At 39.9% G+C, this 10,465-nt stretch overlaps 1 non-coding gene across 1 annotated transcript; it reads left to right on the top strand.

Moving 5' to 3' along the window:
* The first annotated feature begins 10,175 nt into the window (after positions 1–10,175).
* On the top strand, positions 10,176–10,247 carry Trnaa-cgc (transfer RNA alanine (anticodon CGC)). The gene has a single exon. It is a non-coding gene; the product is annotated as a tRNA-Ala (tRNA).
* Positions 10,248–10,465: the final 218 nt, after the last annotated feature.

Here is a 10,465-nt window from a genome sequence, read left to right as displayed (position 1 = left end):
TCTTGGACAGGGTGCTCCCGAGTTCTTGAAGCTGGTCACTTATTCCAGCTTCTTGCTGTTCATAGTGACGTCTGCACCAGTGTTATTTAAAACAATGTCATTCTTCCGCGGTTCATATCATAATGTATGCTGTTTGGACACGTGTGCTCGAGAAACCACCTACAGATCGTTCTCCTCGTTCCCTTTCTCTATCACCCGCCCGCTTAACCCCAATCTATTTACCCAAACTTTCAAATAAGGTCACATCAAACTGATAAGAGTCCGGTTTTGCAACACCTAAACATAGAAAAAATAAATTAAGTTGACAAAAGGAAAGCACTATATACTTAGTTATTTGTAAAAATTAATGTCCGTGTGCACAGCGTTGAAGTATGACTTTACTCTATGTAAAATATGAGTACAGATAACATACACATTCTACATACAACTAATTTTCGTCCTTTATTTAGTTAGGCTTCTGGTATAAGATGATATATTAAGTTTGCATCGAGTAGCTCATCTAATGGGGGTATTCCACTACGACCCGATTCCCCACGACATTCGTAGCATAATCGGCGAAGGTCCTAACTCATCCGTAGCTAGTCGTGGGCCGGTCGTAAGTGATACCTGCAACTTGTGAGCTTGCGAAAAATTGTGGCCAGATTTTAAACGTGTTTAACATTTTGCCAGGACCTCCAAGACTGAATTTAATCGCAGATGACTCGTAACAGCGTCGTAGTGCGTTCTTTGGCGTCGTAATGGAATCGTAGGTAATTCGTGACTCAATCGGGAATCGGGGATCACGTGATCTGTCTACGAATCAGCTACGACTTTGTCAAGACTCTCACGAGTTCACCCCTAGTGACTTGCGAGCCCGCTAAGATTCTCGCGATTAAGTTACGAAACAGTTACGATTTTCGGAGAATGGGTGTGGTATATAAACAGAGCTTCTCGTGTTTTTTTTCAGTCATTCAGTTAATAAGGCTTTGTATGAATGACAGGTACTTTGTTTATGATCAAGCTCTAGTGCAAATACTACATCTGCTCTTCGTCGAACTTCCATTTTTTATTTGGCGCCAAAAATGAACGGAGGCCATCTTACACGTGTACATGTACACAGAAGAATGTAGGTCACATTGTAAAGAATGATTAATATCAATAGATATTGGCGCCTAATTCATGGGTGCGTTCGGCGAGATCCTAGCTCAGTCGTGACCGATCTGCATCGTTCGTAGTACAGTCGCAGTACATTCTTACACATCGTAGTGAAGTCGCGACCCTATTCGCAAGACTTCAACCGAACCCCACGATTCGTCGTAACTCAATCGTACCAGTGTTGTAACTGAATCGTAGACTGTCATGAGTCTTCCCGATTCAATAAATGTGATAAATCGGAGCGAATCGTGGGCTAGTTTTCGTAGAGGAATAGGGCAATAATGTTATAGGCATAAAGGTACTGAAGCCAAAATTGTTTGCTTTTTCATATTATTAAAGATATATGTCACAATAACGTAGCTAGTTGACATGAATGTAAACCGTATATTGAAAAACTGGAATCGTAGTTGTTGTGTACTTGAAAACACAAATATTACATAGATGTCTAGTTTATTAGTCCCAAACCTATATCATTTACAAACTGACAGGGTTCATAGCATAAAGAGGTTAAGGTGTACGTGACATGAATTCTTTTTGGTAAAATTACAAGCGCCTCGTTCTTAACCGCGTTCTTTTAGAATTGTGAATGTTTAATTATTCAAACACGTTAAATATCGAGTTTTTATGTAGAACTTATATCATACAGTTTAAGCATAATATTGTCTACCAAACATATCACATCAGCATCTCAAACTTGTATTGCAGTCTACTCTCGTTATCTCGACATCGGATATCTCGATTTTCTCCATATGTCGAAGTAAGCTCAATGTCCCAATTTTTTTCCTTCTTGATCTATAGTAATAAACATCGCATATCTCGATTTTCGTTATGTCGAATAAATCGATATCTCGATATAAAAATTTGTCCCGAGTCCCGATTTTACATGTATTTACTGTGGTTTATCTCGAAGTGCGAATAACTGTCCCAGTGTTGGCAAAGGTGAGAATTTTTTTCTCTGATACTTCACCGTCCCGCTTCGCCCGGCTGCTCCCGATTCTGTGCGGTAGATAATTGATCCGTTAATTTCAGTAATGATCACACGTGAGTAATGTCGTTAGCCATTAGCACTTGAGTAAGGCCTGTCACTTTAACTGCAGTTAAATGCAATTAATACACACCCTGCCGAAAGGCCGAAAGACTAATTGTTTTTACAAACAACATTCCAAAATGCATTGAGTTATATTTGTGTGTATATAACCGTCGCAAAGTTGCAAAACTACAAAATGTACATGTACAGTTCAGTATTACGGAACGTGATTAACGCATGTTCAGATGACTTAGTTCTTGTATCAGATAATGATTTAATTTCTCATTGTGGAGTCTTTGATTCATCAATTAGTGACCATTGTATTGTTTATTGTACACGCAAGAAATTAAATATGTCAATTGGTAAACATTACAATGTACACACCAGATCATTGAAAAACTACAGTAAAGAAAACTTTGAACAATGTCTTTTATCTACAGACTGGAGTAGTGTCTTACTAAGTGACAATGTCTCTGTAGCTTGGGATAATTTTAAAAGTACATTTTTATCTGTTCTTGGTGGCATTGCACCTGTAAAAGAAGTTAGATTTTAACAACGCACTCAGCCTTGGATTACTCCTGATATTTTAAATAGTATCCAGGCAAGAGACAAAGCTTTTCATGTAAATAAGATAAATAGAATGGAAGAAAGTTTTAATAATTTTAATGAGTTGAGAAATAAAGCTCAGTCACTTATCTGTAAGGCCAAGAAACATTATTTTTCAGATAAACTGGAACAGTATAAAAACAATTCTAAATCTCTCTGGGACACACTTAAGAAGTTAGGTCTTCCCACTAAAAAAGGGAACTCTTCATCAAGTAGCATAGGGCTTCAGATTGATGGGCAAATTTCCTTTGACAAATTTACAGTAGCTGAAAAATTTAACTCATTTTATACAACAGTTGCTTCTATACTTGTTGAATAACTTCCAAAAAGTTTTGATAAATATGGCAAGAATTTTGTAAGTAATTACTACGCTACTAAAGGTGTTGTGCCAAACAGTTTTTCTTTTTCCATTGTGTCTGAAAATACAATTTTAAAGCATACACATAAATTAAGTGCTAATAAGGCCTCAGGTTTGGATGGCATTCCTGCTAGATTTGTTAGGGATAGTGCTTCTTTCATATCTTGTCCCCTTGCTCATATTGTTAACTTGTCAATCATACAGGGTTCTGTTCCTGATGACCTCAAGTCAGCGAGAGTTATTCCCCTCTATAAGAAAAGTGTTAAGACTGAGGTTGAAAACTACAGACCGGTTTCGATCTTAAGTATCATCTCAAAGATCCTTGAAAGAGTAATTTATGACCAAGTTGAAGGTTACTTGAATGACAAAAAGCTTCTGTATAGCTATCAATCAGGATTTAGGCGTGGCTATTCTACAGACACCTTCCTTACCCATATATCTGATTATATTCGTTTTAAGATGGATGAAGGTAAGATGGTTGGTATGATATTGTTAGACCTACAGAAGGCCTTCGATACCGTCAATCATAGTATTTTAATCATGAAACTTGAGGCTATTGGTCTCCATAGTGAAGCAGTCAGGTGGTTTACCTCCTATCTCTCCGATCGCCATCAGGTTGTTGACGTATCAGGTACTATGTCCTCCGAGGCCTCCATCTCATGTGGTGTTCCTCAGGGCTCCATTTTAGGTCCCCTTTTATTTTTAATTTATGTGAATGATTTGGCCGCTGTGGTAAGAAATAAAATTTTACTTTATGCTGATGATACTGGCATCCTGGTAGCTTGTAAACACATTTCAGAAATTGAATCCATTCTTTCTAGCGATCTCGAACTTATAAGTGAGTGGTTAGTGGACAATAAACTTTCCCTACATCTTGGTAAAACAGAATCTATATTGTTTGGCTCAAAGCCCAAACTAAGGTCAAATTCTCAGTTAAATGTCTCTTGCAATGATGTGTCAATTACTCCATCAAGTTCTGTTAAGTACCTAGGTGCTGTATTGGACCAGTTCCTGTCTGGTAAAACCATTGCTAGATCAATTATTACAAAGGCAAACTCAAGGTTAAAGTTCCTATACAGAAATAGTAAGATCTTAACATTGCACACCAGAAAACTCCTTGTCATGTCTCTTATACAGTGCCACTTTGACTATGCCTGCTCTTTTTGGTACCCTGGTCTTATTCAGTCACTTAAAAATAGGCTTCAAACTACACAAAACAAGATTATTAGGTTTGTTCTGAATATGGATAACAGATCACATGTTGGTCAAGAACAGTTTTCACATTTAGGTTGGCTGCCTGTTTCAAAAAGAGTAGAACAGATCATACTTTGTCATGTACATAAGATTAAAAATGGCCTTGCACCAGAGTATATGGGTGAGAATTTTAAGCTAGTGTCTGGCGTACATAATCGTTGTACTAGGTCTAATATGGTAGCTCAGCCAGAATCTGATCATTTTGCTGAAAATTTTATATTTGAAGACTCTGGTCGTTTTTCCAAACCAAGAGTAGGAAGTTTTGGTTCTAAAACATTTACATATAATGGTATCTGCTTATGGAACAATCTTTCTCAAAACATCAGGGATGTACCTAAACCTAACAATTTCAAGGGTGCCACCAAGAAACAGTTTTTAGAGTCTTTATAGCTTTTTATAGTATAATTTTTATTATGAATTTTATGTTCTGTTAAAATACTGTGATACATTTTTAAGTCTTATGATCAATAAGATGCAAGGATCTCGTAATTATTCTTTAACTTATAGTATGCTACAAAGTGTGTTTATTAACTACCTATGCAGTGTGTAACTTTCTTATGCAACTTCTGTGATAATAACGAACATGTGATTATATTTATTCATTCTTAATCAGTAATATACTTTATTAAACAGTACATATTTGATACATATACATTATTAAAATCTAATACATGACTGTTTCATGGTTACTGCCACCAATAACAAGGACCACAATGGAAATAAGTAAAAATCATTTTTCTCTCTTTTGTGTTATCCTTGGTATTGTGTGTGCATTCCATGGTTTGCTTTGTATATTGCTGTGATAATATATTTTATATTGTATGCATTATGTAGTAACTATGTAATGTTCATATGTTTACCAAATAAAATCAATCAATCAATCAATCAGATGGACAACCCTCGTCGTTATTGAACGTCAATTGCATCATAACTTTAAATAGCAACTTTACCGGATGTTTACTCGACAGTTTAGAAAAATGATAACCGCATGTGTTCATGCAATTTTGTAACACTTAAAAAGTCATTTTAAGCATTTAAATAGCAACTTTAATCGTGCCTCGTAAAAACGCGTATATATCAGGTAATAGATAGGGTAGTAGAGAGTATTATGCCACACGGTGACGGCTTTAGTTAGACCACTTAGCAGGTATAAAGATGTTAAAAATAAGGTATATTTTCGTCTCATTTTTTCTTTGAAAACGCCAAATCGGATATCTCGAACTCTCGTTATCTCGATATTTTTTTCTTGTTCCCGCCGATTTCGAGATAACGAGAGTAGTATGTAATTACTACTAAATAAGTAAAAGGTAGTGTCACTCCATATTTTTATCGTCGAGAAAACGGTGAACAATACCAGCTCCTTGACGAAACAGGTGTCACAGATCTTTCATCTTCTCCGCTTCCGTCTGTTTCGTCGTTCTCCGTTGTTTTCTGCGGTTTATTGCTTTGAATATTATTTGCACAGCATAGTTCACTCATATTTGTTGAGTATTTAGTTGTGTTTATGTGTTGTTTGTGATTAATAATGCGCTAATTGTCTTAAAAAATAAATACGTGCCACGACATAGAGGCATATTTAGGATGTATTTGTTTACAGAGAAACAAGTGAAGATATACTAGTACATATTTTTTATTTACACATAAATCAAACTTCATATTCTATCGCAACCACTCATAAAACGGAGTTCCTGATGATTTTATGCTTTAAGCGTGTTTTCTATTTTAGTGTTATCCGAAAATCTGATAAAAAACTTTATTATGAACGAGGTAATTTACCAACGGTTTTGAACAATCCGTCATCACATCTTTTACTGAAAAAGGAAAACACTGGTCATTTTCTTTCGTTCAAGCGGTTTCGAAAATGCATGCAAACTGGTAAGAAACATGTTTCGCATAAACACAACATTATTGACGTACACGGTAGACATTAAAAGATAGAACGTTTGTGTATGAGAGTATGGTAAACAAAATTTGAAAATTCCTCAAAATGACTGAAAACGCATTGTAGAAGAGTCTCGGACCTGAACATTTCTATTCTGGCACAAGCCTGCGTGTACCCATACGTGTCTGATATGATATGGAAAGTGGCAAGGAGGGCACAAGTCGGCGTGTACCCAGACATGTCTGATCTGATGGATAGGGGGGGGGGGGGGGGGGCACATGTATCCAGACGTGTATGTTCTGATGGATAGGGGGGACCCAAGTCTGCGTGTTCCCAGACGTGACTGTTATGATGGATAGGGGGGAGGGACACAAGTCTGCGTGTTCCCAGACGTGACTTTTATGATGGATAAGGGGAAGGTACACAAGTCTGCGTGTACCGCTACGTGTCTGTTCTGATAGATGGGAGGGGGCACAAGTCTCCGTGTACCCAGACGTGTCTGCAATGATGGATATGGGGGACAAATGTCTGCGTGTACCCTGACGTGTCTGAAATGATGGATAGGGGGGGGGACACATGTCTGCGTGTACCCTGACGTGTCTGTTCTGATGGATAGGGGGGGGGGTACAAGTCGGCGTGAACCCAAACGTGTCTAATCGGATGGATATGGGGGCGGGCAAACGTCGGCGTGTACCCAGATATGTCTCTTCTGATGGATAGAGCGGGGGGCACAAGTCGGCGTGTACCCAGACGTGTCGGAAATGATGGATAGGGGGGGGGGGGACACAAGTCGGCGTGTACCTAGACGTGTCGGAAATGATGGGTAGGGGGTGGACACAAGTCTGCGTGTACCCAGACATGTCTGTTCTGATGGATAGGGGGGGGGGGTACAAGTCGGCTGAACTCAAATGTGTCTAATCTGATGGATATGGGGGGGGGGGGGACGTAGGCGTGTACCCAGATATGTCTCTTCTGATGGATAGAGCGGGGGGCACAAGTCGGCGTGTACCCAGACGTGTCTGTTCTTAAAGATGGGGGGGGGTGTGGGGCGGGCACAAGTTGGCTTGTACCCTGACATGTCTGTTCTAATAGATGGGGGGGGCATAAGTCGGCGTGTACCCAGACGTGTCTGTTCTGATCGATGGGGGGGGGACACACTTCTGCGTGTACCCAGACTTGTCTGCTCTAATGGATAGGGGGGGGGGGGCACAAGTCGGCGTCAACCCAAACGTGTCTAATCTGATGGATATGGGGGTCTGTTTTGATGGATAGGGCGGGGGGTGGGGCACAAGTCGGCGTGTACACAGACATGTGTGTTCTGATGGATAGGGGGGGGGGGGCACAAGTCGTCGTTTAACCAGACATGTCTGTTATGATGGATAGGGGGGGGACACAAGATGTCGTGTACCCAGACATGTCTGTTCTGATGGATAGGGGTGGGGGGGGGGGACACAAGTCGGCGTGTACACAGACGTGTCTGTTATGGTGGATAGGGGGGGGGACACAAGTCTGCGTGTACCCAGACAGGTCTGTTCTGATGGATAAGGGAGGGACACAAGTCGGTGTGTACACTGACGTTTCTGTTATGATGGATAGGGGAGGGGGGCACAAGTCTGCGTGTACCCAGACGTGTCTGTTCTGATGGATAGGGGAGCGACACGAGTCGGCGTGTACCCAGACGTGTCTGTTATGATGGATAGGTGGAGGGGCACAAGTCTGCGTGTACCCTGACGTGTCTGTTATGATGGATAGTGGGCGGGGCACAAGTCTGCGTGTACCCAGACGTGACTGTTATGATGGATAGTGGGGGGGGGGCACAAGTCGGCGTGTACTCAGACGTGACTGTTCTGATGGATAGGGGGGAGGGGGTACAAGTCGGCGTGTACTCAGACGTGTCTGATATGATGGTCAGAGGGCGGGGGGCAAAAGTCTGCGTGTACCCAGACGTGTCTGTTCTAATAGATAGTGTGTGTGTGTGGGGGGGGGGGGCACAAGTCTGCGTGTACCCAGACGTGTCTGATAGGATGGAAGGAGGGCGGGGGGCACAAGTCGGCGTTTAACCAGACGTGTCTGTTCTTATAGATAGTGGAGGGGGGCACAAGTCTGCGTGTACCCAGACGTGTCTGATATGATGGACAGAGGGCGGGGGCACAAGTCGGCGTGTACCCAGACGTGTCTGTTCTAATTGATAGTGGAGGGGTGGGGTGGGGGGGGGGGGGCAAAAGTCGGCGTGTACCCAGACATTTCTGTTCAGATGGATAGGGGGAGGAGGCACAAGTCGGCGATGGGGATCATGGGGATAGGTCTATGACAGACGTAACAATATAGTGAACTAACAACCGAGCACCTATACGGGAGCTGACCTGGTTTACTATTATTTTTTTTAATAAATACGCTCTTTCGTCTTTATGGTGTCTGTGCTTCCCTCGTGTTTTGTTTGTTTTAATACCGTATACGTCGGAATTAAAAAAGTTATTGAAGAAAAACCGTCCACACACTTGTAGTTTACTTACGCGACCTTCGAGTAATTTGATTTGCTAATTTCATTTCTCTGATATTACACATTTTTGCGTATGTGCTTTGTAAAATATAACTAAAAGAACGATAATTGTATTTTCCCTACGCGGTTTTATCTCTAAAAAATATTTTATTGCCGAAGCTCTTTCATAACTTTAAGGGTTTGACTTGAAATCCTACTCATCTTTAACTTAGTTTATATGTGGACGTCAATATTATAGTTTTAAGCATGTTATGTGGTGCAATATTAGTGTTTTCTTTATCACGTTTATAACTTACTGTAGAATTATAATAACGCTGTAGGAAAAACCTGCCGATCAACTAAACCATTTTACCTATTTCACGAGGATGGGTTGAGTGGTGGCTGATATACGATACTATGATAATAGATGCTACCTAAGTTGCGGGCAACTTATCTATGTTAATTGTGTGCTTTTTAGCCTCTAGAATTTAAAGATAGTTTGGTGGCTGTGTCATAGTGGACATGGTGTCCGCTTGAAGGTTTCGGTTTTGATCCTTTTAACTGGAAACGTTTTCTAGATGACATATAAGACACCAAATAACAGGTCGCGTTATGATGTCTCAATGCAACTTAAGCTGGTGTCTCTAGCATAAACGTATCTAACATAAGTAATTAAAATAATGTGTCAAATCAATTTTTATTGTCAAGATTATCAATGTATAATAATGTGGAACTGAAGGACATTATTGGCGTCGCACTGAAGTGCGGCGACTAGTATGTAATACGTTTTTTTTCGCTTATGGGAGGAGAAGTTATTTTACGGATCAATGTATATATTTTTTTGTCAGAATATCTTGCATAGTGGTGATTTTTTGCGTAAATAAGTGAAATAAGTACTGCATTTGTGCCTATTACATTTACTACAACATGTATTGCCAATTATGCAAAGCTAATTGTTTTAATTAATAACTGATCACAGGGACTGGGCAATAATAAAAGATTTTTAGTTATAATGCCATATAATGTGTGGGGATGTAGCTCAGTGGTAGAGCGCTCGCTCTGCATGTGATAGGCCCGGGGTTCAATCCCCAGCATATCCAATTTTATTTTTCGCTACAATATTAAAAACAAATAAAATAAATCAAATAGAGCTCAATATAAACATCAAGCAGTTTATTAATTGGCATAATCGGCTTTTTAAAATAGCACACATTTTACAATAACCAATAGCAACAGGTCAGATTATAGTAGATTTTATGACGATCTACGGCAAGTATTGCCATGAATCTCACATGATTTTTTTAATAATATGTTTATAGACCTTTTATAACACCTTTATTTCACAAACATTTGTTAATTTCAAAGAGGCATTGATTTTAAGGCATTGACCGGTGTATTTTGTTTTAAATATCTTTATATTCACATGTTACTGTGAGGGAATGTAGCTCAGTGGTAGAGCGCTCGCATCGCAAGTGAGAGGCCACGGGTTTAATCCCCGGCATCTCCAAGTTTTGTACCATTTGTTGCCACCACATAAATAAACCCTGCCCCCCCCCCCAAAAAAAAAAAAAAAAAAAAAACAACAACAACAAACAAACACAAAACAACAAAAACAACAACATCATCAACATCTACTGATAATTAGCCGCATTGACACCTCACCTTTATTAGTACCTATAACTGAACACAGGGACTGGGCAATAATAAAAGATCACAGGGACTGGG

Source organism: Dreissena polymorpha, chromosome 10 (genome assembly GCF_020536995.1).
Source record: "Dreissena polymorpha isolate Duluth1 chromosome 10, UMN_Dpol_1.0, whole genome shotgun sequence".
NCBI classification, from domain to species: domain Eukaryota; kingdom Metazoa; phylum Mollusca; class Bivalvia; order Myida; family Dreissenidae; genus Dreissena; species Dreissena polymorpha.
The sequence above is the reverse complement of the archived record's forward strand: the minus strand, read 5'-3'. Positions and strand labels throughout refer to the sequence as shown.